The sequence below is a fragment of the Malania oleifera genome, chromosome 8 (assembly GCF_029873635.1).
Source record: "Malania oleifera isolate guangnan ecotype guangnan chromosome 8, ASM2987363v1, whole genome shotgun sequence".
NCBI classification, from domain to species: Eukaryota; Viridiplantae; Streptophyta; class Magnoliopsida; order Santalales; family Ximeniaceae; genus Malania; species Malania oleifera.
The window spans coordinates 100951631-100965200 of record NC_080424.1 but is presented as its reverse complement, the minus strand read 5'-3'; positions in this window follow the sequence as shown (position 1 = coordinate 100965200).

Sequence of the window (13570 nt, the reverse complement as noted above, 5' to 3'; positions counted from 1 at the left end):
TCTTTTCCCGTAGCACCTGGAGAACCAACCTCAAATGATTTTCGTGCTCCTCGGGACTCTTTGAATAAACCAAAATATCACTAATAAATACTACCACAAACTGATCTGGTTATTTATGGAAAACCTTGTTCTTCAAGTTCATAAATGCAGCAGGAGCATTAGTCAGTCTGAAAGGCATAACCGTACCAAGAACTCATAGTGGTCATACTAGATTCAAAAAGCAATCTTTGGAACATCCACTAATTTGATTTTCACCTGATGATACTTTTAGCTTAGTTAGGCTTACAAACTCTTGGTTTTGATGATAACAGAGTAAATTTATTTATGAATTTTCAAGTGATATTATTTCAGGCAAAGATGATTTGCTCAAATTTCCCATACCCTAACATGAAAGCTTACAAGGATAAAGGAATAAGGAAAGTCGCATGTGAATGCCAGAGATCCATAATGAAAGCTCATAGAAGTCTGAGAGATTGAAGAGTAGTATTGGAAGGACTCGAAGCAAAGAAAGTGTCAAATCAGATTAGGACAAAGTCTTTGTAAGTACTTCAAGTTGGTTCAAATATGAATTTTCATTTTGAAACTCATTAGGCAAAGACACTTAGAAATCTGAAGTTTTTAGAACCTTGGAACATATTTTTCAAGAATTAAATCAAGTTAAAATTCCAAGCTTAATTAAACAAAAGAGAAAGAAATAAAAAATTGACTTACAGCCAGCTGACAGATGACTGTCTGTCTATGGACAGACAACTAGAAAATTTAGAGAATTTTAACTGAAGTCAGAGGCCTGATAGACAACTGTCAAGGTTTTGACAGACGACTGCCAATGTCAAGTGAGACGCCTGTATGTGTTATGCCAAACGTCTGCCACCATTCTGAGTTTGTTTTAAAACTAAGTTGTTCTGGTGACACACGACTGCCAAGCTAAGGATAGACGACTACAACCCTATTGAGTTGTTTTAAAACTGAATTATTCTAGTGACAGATGACTGCACACATAAGGACAACCGACTGCCACTCTTCTATCTAGAAAAATATAAATATTATACATGGACAAACAACTGCCAGGACTTCACAGTCGTCTTGCTTGCGGCATTTTTCAAAATTCTCAACGAGCATATTTTTGAAATTTAAATTATTTGAAGCTTAAATAAATTTAAAACTTGGACCCTACTCCAAGTAAACTTGGGGAACAAGCAAGAAGTCTCTCTACCTCCATAAATACCCTCAAGGATCATTATTTTATACACCGAGAAATCAATTCAGCTCTCATACTCTCTCAAAGTTTACTGAATTTCTGAAAGCTCTCTATTCCTCTCATCACTCACAAAAATCTCTAAAGTTTTGGTGAGTTTCTCATTGAGTTTTTGCATCAATTGTTGATTCTTTCATCCATTGAAAGATACTTACGGTGATAAATTTCTAGAGCTTCATTCTGAAATTTATATTCTGAATTTACTGAAGTACATAGTTTTTCAATTTGTACTAATCAGCTTTTTAAGGAGCAAGTTCTTGTATGCCTTGTTTTATATCTTTTTAACAGGTTGATTGATGGTTCGAGTGCTGAATCATTGGACCAAACAAGGAGATATTGTTTGGAGAAGGCGGGCTCTAGCCTTACCAAAGGAGTGTTGTAATTGGTATTGTTCCGCTTGGTAAAGGAACAATGATAGTGAATCTCTTGGTGCTTTTGCCAAGGGCGAGGACGTAGGTTGTGTTAAAGTCAAACCTCGTAAAACCCTATGTTCTTCTTTCCCTTCCCTACTCTTTATTTTTCAAGCAAAAGATACAATCTGTGTGGTTGCTTTAAAATTCATAAATTCTGAGTGTTCGGTTGTTAAATAGACCGGAAGGCAATTTGTTTTGGATTGATCAGCATTGATTGCGGAAACTAAAAGGGACTACGTTGGTTGATCATCCTTGACTTATTAATCTGAAAGTTTATTTAAAAGTTGAACATTAGGAAGAAGTGTGATTGTGATACAGGACTTATACAAGTTTAGAAAATTCTCATATTAATACAGGGATATTATTATAAGCATTGAGTAGTTAATAATTTTGTTTTGATTATGATTACTCTAGATAAATTTTGTGATTGTGTTTAAGTTTTGATTATTGTTATAACTCAAAAGAACTAAGAAAAAGGGGAATAAAGTTTTTAAATCCCAATTCACCCCCCTCTCCCCTTGGGAAGCTATTTCAATTTCAGATACCCTAATCAAAGATCAATCTTAGAATAGGTCTACATTCCCAGAAGCTGGTCAAACAGATCATCAATATGGGGAAGTGGATACTTATTTTTAACTGTCACTTTTTTATCTCCTAGTAATAAATACACATCCTCATCAACCTGTCTTTCTTTTTAACAACAAAACTGGTGCGCCCCAGGTGACACACTGGGTTTGATAAACCCTTTATCTAGTAACTCCTATAATTGATCCTTCAACTCTTTCAATTACGCTGGAGCCATTCTGTATAGAGCCTTAGAGATTGATGTCGTCCCTGGAAGTAGGTCAATGGCAAACTCGATTTCATGGTCGGGAGGCAACCCAGGTAAATCCTCTGGGAATACATTAGAGAATTATCTCACTACTGAGATATCTTCAAACTTTAATTCTCCCTCAGGTACTTCCTTCACACAAGTTAGATACCCATGGCATCCTTCCAATAGTAGCCTTTTTTCCCGAATAGCAGTCAATATATGTGGTAAGGAGCGCATGCACGACCCAACAAACATGTACTCCTGCTCTCTAGGAGGTCTAAACACTACCTCTTTCTTATAAGAATCAATACTGGCATAGTTGGCGGCTAGCCAGTTCATTCCCATAATCACATCAAACTCGTGCATGTCAAACACTACTAGATTAGCAGGTAGCATCCTTCCTTGAATATCCAATGGATAGCCTGTAAGCACTTTTCTACATACCACTATTATTCTTATCGGTGTGGCCATAGATAATTCAGCGTCTAATAGCTGAGTTTCTATCCCACACAATTTGATATACCCTAGAGTTATGAAAGAATGTGTTGCTCCTGAATCAAAAAACACAATAGCTTTATTTGAAAACATAAAAATAGTACGTGTCACCACGTCACCTGCATTCTTTGTATCTCTCAGTGTAAGTGAATAAACCCGTTCCTGGACGTTATTCCTGTGTTAGCTACCTCGGGGTCCTTGGTTGTTTCCCCGATAATGATTAGGAGCGGGTGCATTATTCAATGACCCACAACATTCTCATGCAATGTGGTTGAGTCTACTACACCAATAACAGGTAGTTGTTCCAACTCGGCATTCCCCCACATGCCTCTTGTTACATCTAGAACAAGTAGGGTATGTTTCATTACCCTAATACACTTGACTCCCCATCTCCTGTCTCTACTCCCCACTGTTACTATTTCTCCTCTATGGTAACTCGTACCTACTTGAAATCCAGGAGGCGTGGACCTCTTCCTCTAACTATGTACCACTGCACTTCTCTATAGACTTGTCTCTATTACCGTGGCTTTATCCACTAATTTTGAAAAATTTTGAACCTAGAAAGTCACCACCTGCTCGTAGATCCCTTGTCTCAGACCTCTCTCAAACCTCCTCACCTTCTTCGCCTCATCTAGAACAATATACAAGGCAAAGAGGGATAGCTCCACAAATTTGGCTACACACTACTGGACTGTCATGTTCCCTTGGGTCAAGTTCAGAAACTCCCTTGCTTTAGCATCCTTGGTGGTAGCGAGGAAGTATCGATCGAAAAAAATATCTTTAAAATGATTCTAGATCAGGACTACGAGTACAGGCCTTTGTTCTTCTAATAGCCTCACTGATCTCTACCAACGCTTGGCCTCCCCAATCATCTTAAACGTGGCATACAAAACTTGTTGGTTTTACAAGGCTTAAAATCTTGTTTTGATGCTAATAAAAAAGTGGAACTTAAGATTTTTGTTTGATTGGCGATATTTCAAAACTCACAAGGATCACATATGTGAAAGTAAGGTCAAAGTGCTCACAAGGATCAAATGAAGCTTATATTCCAAATGAACATGATCATACAAAGCTTAAAGAATACTTAAAGGCATGGATGATATATTAAAGCTTGACGACTATGAGAGGATGAACTTGATATTAAAGCTTGAAAAAAGAGCCAAGACAAAGCATGAAGACTTAAGTGTCTAAGAATGTCAAAAATCTAAGAAGTCTTTATGTAAGTACTTCATTCGATTTCAATATGAATACAAAAAGCTCTTAGGTTAATTTCTTGAACCTATATACCTTTTTAAATACTTGAAAAATATTTTTTTAAGGTGAAAAGATATTTCAAAAAGGTTAAAATTATTTTTGGAATGAAAAACATCAAAAAGAGGTTTTTCCAAATGCTGTCATTTTTTCTACATTGGCATTGAGGTGCATTTTTCTCTATCAAATACTCCTTATTTTAGAAGGTATTCAACATGAAAGTTGTAAGCTTTTCTCTTACCTTTCTTTTGACACTAATAACACCTAATTTGGAGTTTTATTGAAAAATTTATGATCAAAATACTAAAGCAGACGTAGGCTGAGGATAAGCCGAACCTTGTAAAAGTCGTGGTCTCACTTTGTCTTTCCCCTGCTCTTTATTTTCAGCACGTATATTAAGTGCGTGGATGTTTTAAATTCCTAAATCATATATACTTACATAAATTTGGAAATTAAGTAAACTTAAAGTTTAATTTGATTTAGGATTGCGGAAACCGATAGGGAGTGCGTTAGTTGTGAACCGGGGAGGAGGAAGCTATGCCTCTTGTAAGCATCGGAGTGGGAGGAAGTTACACCTCTTGTAACCAGCGGTTTGTAATAGGAAGCTCTGGTCGGGTTTAAGGAGCAGATTAGTGGAATCATTGGGTGTTTTGCTCAAGGCGAAAACGTAGGCCGGGTTTGGCCGAACCTCATTAAAAATCCTATGTTCGCGCTCTCTCTCCATCTCTTTTTATATTTCCGCACTTATGTTCATATTTGATCTTCTGTGCATGTTTTAAAAAGTGGTGTTTCTAATTATCTTAAAATACTTGAGATTATTTGGGTTATACTGAATAGGTTGTCACATCCACATATTGAATTAATTAGGTTGTGTAATACTGAAATCTGTGTATCTCCAAATTTGTACTTGTATGGTTGAATTTTTTAAATTAGAGGTTAAGAGATCGAAATATTTTAAAATACCCAATACACCCCCCCTCCTGAGATTACACCTAAATTCACATTTGGTATCAGAACCTCATTGCATAGACTCAAAACATTTTTGTAAAATGATCACGATGACTTTTTTTGGTGTATCTCGATTTGGTGTGGGACAAATCTCTACAAGGTCTCCAATGTTTTATGGTAAAAATTTCACAGAGTCGAAAATAAGAATGACTATTTTTATCAAATCAATGGATTGGAGGACCTAGAGAGTAATTGCTCAGGGACACTTTGTACCTTTAAAAATTATTGATAATGTTAAAATTCCTAAGTATGAATATGAGCTAAATGAGAATGACATGAAATTAATGCAAGTAAATTTCAGTGCCATTAATATTCTATTACTTGCTTTAGATACTAATGTTTTTTATGAAATCAAGTCATGTCAAAGTGTTAAGGAGATATGAGAAGAACTCGATAGGAGATTTGGAGAGACCAAAGGAAAGAAATCCACCACTTGATAAAATTCATGCTCAAATGATCAGGTAGTGGAAAATTGTGGCCTAGATGCATTAATCGATGAAGAGGTACATTCATCTCCTTCTACTTCTCATAATGATTCTCAAAATGATTTATGCAATGATTGTGATAAATCTTGTTATATATATTGTGATAATTCTGGTAGTGAATCTTATGATGAATCAGATAATGATAACATGCCATCTTATGAGGAATTACAAAAGGGATTTGTTGAGGCCCATAAGATTCTAACAAAGATGTCTAAAAAGAAAACAATGTTCGAAAATGAAAATAAAAACTTAGCAAAACAATTAGAAGATTTCAGAGTCTTATATTTCTTGGGAAAAAGAAAAGATTGAAAAGGACTTAGAAATTAAGAGATTAATAAACAAAAAATCAAGCATCACTGAAGGAATTTGAATAAAAAATTCTTGTTGGAAAAAAAAAGGATTTGAAAATCATGAAATTAGAAAACAAGAATGATATGATGGCGAAAGAGCTGAAAGAGTTACGTTCCAAAATTTCGAGTTATAATGCAAAAGATCTTCAAATTTCTAAACTTAAATGTAAAGCAAACAAAATGACCAATGAATTTGTAAAATTACAAGGTGTTTGCAAAGGCTTAAAAAATTTAAAAATTCAAGACCTAGAAAGAAAGATAGAGGATAAAGCTAAGATCATCCAGAAATTTATTAGAAGCGAAGAAAATTTTGATAAACTCTTAGGTTCTCAAAAGATGACTTTAGATAAGGAAGGTATAGGTTATAATGGAATTGAAAATAGGAGAAGAAAGAACCTATACATAGGGTACTTTGTTAAAGCATCAAAATTTTATGCTAGTACCTCCTCTGGTCCGTATGTTCACACCACCTGCATATTATGCAAAAATAAAGGGCACACTAAATTTGATTGTCCATTTAAAAGGAAAGGTGTGAAACCTAAACAAGTCTGGAGAGTCAAAGAAAAATGGGCACAAAAAACGAACCCAAAAAACTCCTCCTTAGACCTTAGGATTAAGATTTTAGTGGAGCCAACCACACAAATGAAAAGGGATAATGATGACTACAAGCTTAGGAAGTGGTGTGTGATTATAATGACAAATCTTAGTATATGCACACTATTGGTATACTAAGAACCATAGAAAGGCTGGCCGATGTGGAAATATAAATAATTTATCCAATCTAAACTTAATGAATATATACATATATATATATATATATATCATAATGATCGGGTATGATATAAAAATATTGGTTAAAGCATGCTAACTTTGATTTATTCAAAGTAAAAGGTTGAAAGCTTAACTAGCTAAAATATCAAGAACCTTATATCTTTACAATGAGTAACATAAATCATAATATTGAAGAATAAATCCACTTCCAAATGGACTAAACCATGGTTGTTTAGTGAATAATTCTTATTACTTAACCCATGCTTAAATATTAAAATCTTAAGTTAAGCAGATCATGTCCATTGCATAAGATTGAGCCTTAGAAAATAAATCATATATTAAGCATCATCTAATCATAAACTCATCCTTGGAGCTTTAAATGCTTAAATCAGTCATCACTCTAGCCACAAGCACTAATAATCGTAAATTCCATATCTATCAAGTGTTTATTAAAAGACATCATGTTATAATCAAATCAATGGGCATTCTTTAAGGAAAACAAATTATTTTTCCAGACATTTTTAATAAATATTCCCTTTGTGCTTAAAATGTAAAATTTACAAATTTTGATTTGTGATTAAGTCATTTCCTCCACAAGAAATCTTTACCATACCACGATCATATCTAGAAAATATTCATCTATCCTTGGCTCGTTCCCTTACTTAAAATTGAGATCATACTTGTGGGATACCGTCCAATGGTGGAATAATCAGAAATACCCAAAGAGCAGTATTCAAAAATTAATATTCTTCTAAATTGCTCTTTGCCTAAGTAGTTGGATATAATCACTTCCACGAAATATTTTGAATACTATCTACTCATAATGAATATTCTTTTGAACTTAATGATAATTTAATTGTTAAGAGTATTTGTCCAATCTCACTTCACAAGCTCTCAAACCTCAAGTCAAATCTATTAGAAGCTTTTGAATATGTCAAATGGCTAAGTTATTTGTAATAGGTTTCAATCTATATGAAAATGCAAATGACTAGGAAACCTTTACGTTGAGATTCATAAGAAAAGAAACAATATAGGCTTATGACCTTGAAGAAGAATTGTTTATGACTTTTTAGTCCTCTAAGTCAAACCAAGTAAAGCCAAATATAAATCATTGAAAATCTTAGAGCACTCGGCTAAATTGGTGAAGAATGATTAAAAGAAAAAGACATAAGACGATGATAAGTGTATAATTGAGGGGCAGCAAAGTAATTTGAAAATACTATGGCTCTGAAAAATAAGTATAATCACATTTGGTATCATATTTTGTATTGACATTTGGTATCAAATAATGAATGGTATGTGTAAATTCTTTTATGTATATTTGATGCAACTTGTTAACCACGTGAATTTTTTAAACTATACTGAACTAAACTTGTTGCATGCTTGAAAATATTTAGGCGAGTTGAGCTCAATCCCTAGAGAAAGAGCATAAAAAACTCATTTGCATCATGGTATCGCTATAGTTGGTCTAAGTTATTCTAAAATGATTGTTTATATAACTTAGAAATATTAGCGAAATTAATCTTTGATGAGTATAAGTATTTCATTTCATCTAAGAAAGTCTTCAAACTCATAGGGGGAGCATCTAAAAATTATTTCCTATTTTTATTATACTCACCAATATTTTTATGCTTAGATGTGCATTGAACTTTCTGTGGCATGTACTTAATTATGATGATTTTATTAAATACTCTAGATGAGAAATATATTGTTTTGCCACAAGTTCCTTGAGTTAACCATATGATCTTATTTTAAAATGCGTTGATATAATTAGGATCTGTATGGTTAGTCTTTTTGGTTATATTTCTTTTCGGAATGTACTAAAATGCTTAACTAGAAAGATGTGTGTTTGTTTAAGCTTTGAATTATAATTTCTTTTTCAACAAGTATCATCCCCAGTGCTAATTGATAAATATCAAAGGGAAATCTTTTCATATCATATTTTTATGGCAAGAAAATAATTATATTTATATATATATATATATATATATATATATGTGTAAACACCCCATTTTTACCCAGGCCCGATATGATTATTATTATTATTATTATTATTATTATTTACATTGTTATTATTACTTCATTTTTATTTTTATTTTTATTTTTTGCTATAATTATTATTATTATTATTTTATTATTGTCATTTTTACTATTACTATTAGTATTATTATTATTACTAGTCTTATTATTATTATTTTATTGATAGTATCTTTATTATTTTTACTTTTACTACAATTATTTATTATTATTGTTATTATTACCTTATTGATTTTATTATTATTATTATAATAATTATTATTACTATTACTATTTTCATTATTACCATAATAGTAAAAGCAAAAAAAAAAGAAAAGAAAAAGAAAAATAAAATCAAAAAGGAAGTTTTTTTTAGGGTTTACAGAATTTTTTTTTATAAAAGGGGGGCATAGCCAAGCCAAAGGGGAGGAGGCACAGACCAAAGAAAGAAAAATCTTACCTTACAGTCTTGTGCGGCGGCAATGGAGTCGTTGGCGTTTGCGCAGTCAACTAGATGAAACCAATCGAGTAACGATTTCTTATCCGATTAATGCGAAACTTTATGAGGTGTTTCCTAACCCTTTCATCTTAATTTTCACCGTTCAGATTCTTCTTTTGAGTTTTCTCCCTTTGTGTTAATGTCTTGCACAGCCGTATTACCGCTGCAGCAGTGGAGTCATTAGTGTCTGCGCATCGAACTGGACGAAGCCAATCAAGCAGCGATTTCTTATCCGATCAATGCGAAATTTTACGAGGTCGTTTCTAACCCTTTCTTCTTAATTTTCACCGTTCAGATTCGTCTTTTGAGTTTTCTCCCTTTGTGTTAATTTCTTGCAAAGTCGTATCACCGCCGCAGCAGTGGAGTCATCGGCGTCTGCGCATTCAACTAGACGAAGGCAATCGAGCGGCGATTTCTTATCCGATCAATACGAAATTTTACCAGGTTGTTTCTGACCCTTTTATCTTAATTCTCACCATTCAGATTATTATTTTGAGTTTTACAATTTCATTTTAATTTATTACACAGCTGTCTCACCGCCGCAGCAGTGGAATCGTCGGTGTATGCGCATTCAACTAGATGAAGCCAATCGAGCGGCGATTTCTTATCTGATCAATCTGAAACCTTACTCGATTGTTTCTAACTCTCCCTTGTTAATATTTACTGATTTGATTAATTTCTTTGAGTTTCATCTCTTGGACAACTTGTCCACACACACACAAACACACACATGCACGTGTGATGTTTTTGTAATTTGTTTATATGTATATTTTTTTCTTCTTAATGTTATTTTGTATATATATTGCTATTGCGTATATATTGATGTTCATTATTGTTTATTATTTATTTATTTCTTGTATACGATTGTATTATCATTTTGTTGTGTTCATAACATTGTTGTGGAATTTTTAATGCTATAATATTTATTTGAATAAATGATATTTATATTTAGCAACTTAGAATTGTAAGTAGCATTATACATTTAATTTAGTATTTTAGGTGACCGTGTACATTTAGTAATATAACATTTTAGGTAATATTATATATTATTATTATATTTTTAGTATGTTAATATACAAGGTATTAATTATTATGGTAAGTTTAATATTTTAGGTAATATTTTTTGTGTTTTGGTATCATGCTATTATATGGTATGTTTAGTATATATAGTATTATAGTAATCTATTACGTATTATATTATTTGTGGATATTTATTATTATTATTATCGTAATTATGTGTATTATGGTATGTTTAAGTATTTTTGTTTATAACGCACATGTAGTATTTTAATATTTGCTCATTATCTTAGTCTATATTATTGTTTATATTCTACTATTATTGGTATGTTAGATATTTTAGCTTCTATTATATATGTTGATTAGTATGTATTTTGGTATCCTAATATTCTAGTTTATTACTATTTTATTTACTTATTTATTATGTTTAAATTATTATATCTATTATTAAAACCTCCCATACTAATATTTTCCTATAAAACTTTTACTTACAATTTTAAAATGTGGGAGCGTATTTTCTTAAATAATTTTGATTTTATAATCCCTATGATTTTATTGCGGGGGTATGAGCCTTCGGGCTTCACGTATCCTAAGCTCTGAGGGATTATATATGTATATATTATCTTTATTTATTTTTCACATTTATTTATAAATTCATAAAATAGGAGTAATTTGAAGAATTATCAGATTAACTTAGGGATAATTTCAAATTAATTAGGTACCGTTCGTAAGAACGGGCGCGTAGGGGGTGCTAGTACCTTCCCCTCGCGTAACCGAACTCCCGACCCCAACTCTGGTAATGTAGACTGATTCTACCCCTAACGGGGTAGTAATCATGTGTTCTAACCGCACTAAAGGTTAGTGGCGACTCCGACATCCATGTTTTTCCACACCATATTAAAATTGATTTTTAATTTCGCCGCTCGGGGCACACGCGCTCCCGGGACGTCGCGACAATATGTTTTCAAATTACATAATTGGTTCAGTAATTACACATAACAATGCATGCGAACTAGTTAGATGAAAATCATGCTCAAATCTACCATTTGCTATCATAGCCATAAGTTTTAAATTCTAATTCTTTAACGGGTCTTATGATATGCTTTTAATTGAAATGATTTGTAGATACTTCTGGTCTAACTATGTTTAACATGTCATTTTAATCTCTTAATGGCCTGTTATACTATCTTCCTGAGCTTAATTGCTAAAAAGGGGGAGAGTCTTTCTGAGCTTAAATAAAAATTGTTTCAAAACTGGGGAGTTATACTTTTAAAGCTAAGGAATTTTTTTTTACTTAAATTGTTTTACACTTAGCTTAGCCCTTTTGCTGATGACAAAAGGGGGAGAGGATTGTTAAGCAAAATGATAAATTTTATTATACTCCTTACTTTCTAAATGAGCTTTAAGTTTAAATGAAATATGCGTTTATGCTAAATCTAGATATATATTGAGCTAAACTTAAAATTCTCAACTCGAAATATTTCAATGTCTTCTCTCTGGGTATGATTGAATTACAATGTTTATTTTGAATTTATGCATTTTGCTTTTGCATTTGTCATCATCAAAAAGGGTGAGATTATTGACTTTTTGAGTCCGATCCAATTTTGATAATGACAACACAAATATCTCATATGTGTGTTTAGTACTTGAACAGGTTTATACTTCAAGCACGCACACATGGCAAAGGAAAAATGAAAGTTGTAAGGAACATAAAGCTCACATATCTGGGCCCATTCCATAGAGAATTCAAGAGCAAATAAGTGAACACGTAGTCTTATTTCAGTTACATTGTTTTAGATTATATTTGTATATGCATGCTCACATGATATAGTTGGAAGCTCAAATTAACATATAGACTGACCTTAAGATGCATGTTTTTCATGACATATTCATATGCATTAACCTAGGTTGGATCGGGCCGATTAATAGGCAACTCGTTGACGATTCCCCAGGTCTCGTCGATGAATGACTGAAAACCACTCATCGCCAAACGCTCTGCTCCCGTCGACGAGAAAATACTGAGACCACAACATCTCAGACAGTCCACCCATCAACGAATCCCCTCGTTTCGTCACTGAACGAGTGTTGAACAGTTGTCGATGAATGTATCCACTCGTCGACGAGTTTGTCGGGATGCCTGATGCTCTAACACACAATGGGCATAATTTCTTTTAATAAAAATATTTCATTTTTATCCAACGGCTAGAAAACACCTAGATCTCGAAAATACTTATAAATATCAAACCCTAAACCCTAGTTGAATAACTTTTGATCCTCTTGCCAATACTCTTCACATAAAAACATTCATGGGCATTCTTTACGTTGTCTTTCAAGATCAAAGGGCGTTCACTCATATCTTTTGCAAACATCTTGGGTATTGAGGTTTAGTAAAACAAGCTTTAATTTTTGAGCTTTCAATCATCACATTCAAAGTATCTCTTCTCTCATATCCTTTTATTTTTAATAATTTATTGAGAGCAAGAACTCTAGTTCTTCATTGAATTATTATTTGAAATCTTTATTTGGGAAAAAATTTTGCTAAAGTTTAAATCTTTGTAAGCATTCAAGTTTATACTTTATTCAAAGATTTTATCGTATTCCATTATTGCAAAAACTATTTGAGAGCAAATCCTAAAATCTTCAAAATACATAATTTTGAGATATCTTTTGCGGAGAAACTTTTTAAATAAAGTTTAGATTTTTGGAGCAAAATTTTCATATATATATATACTAAGAGCATATATTTGATTATTGCAAAAATATTATGGAAAACATCACATACAATCATTGAGTTTCAAATTATATCCTGTGAGTGTGCTTAGGAATTTATTGTACTCATTAGCTTCTTGAGAAGCAATCTGAGTGTATCCAGATTTATTTGTTATCGCTTGTACTTACGATTTGGGTTGTGAATCGGGGAGGACGAAGTTGTGCCTCTTGTAAGCAGCAGAGTAGGAGGAAGTTGTGCATCTTGTAAGCAGTGAAGTAGGAGGAAGTTACGCCTCTTGTAAGTAGCGGTTTGTAATGGGAAGTTCCGCCCAGGTTTAAGGAGCATATTAGTGGAATCTTTGGGTGTTTTGCCCAAGGCAAGGACGTAGACCGGGTTTGGCCAAACCTCATTAAAAATCTTGTGTTCGCGCTCTCTCTATCTCTCTTTATATTTCTGTACTTATGTTCATATTTGATCTGTTATGCA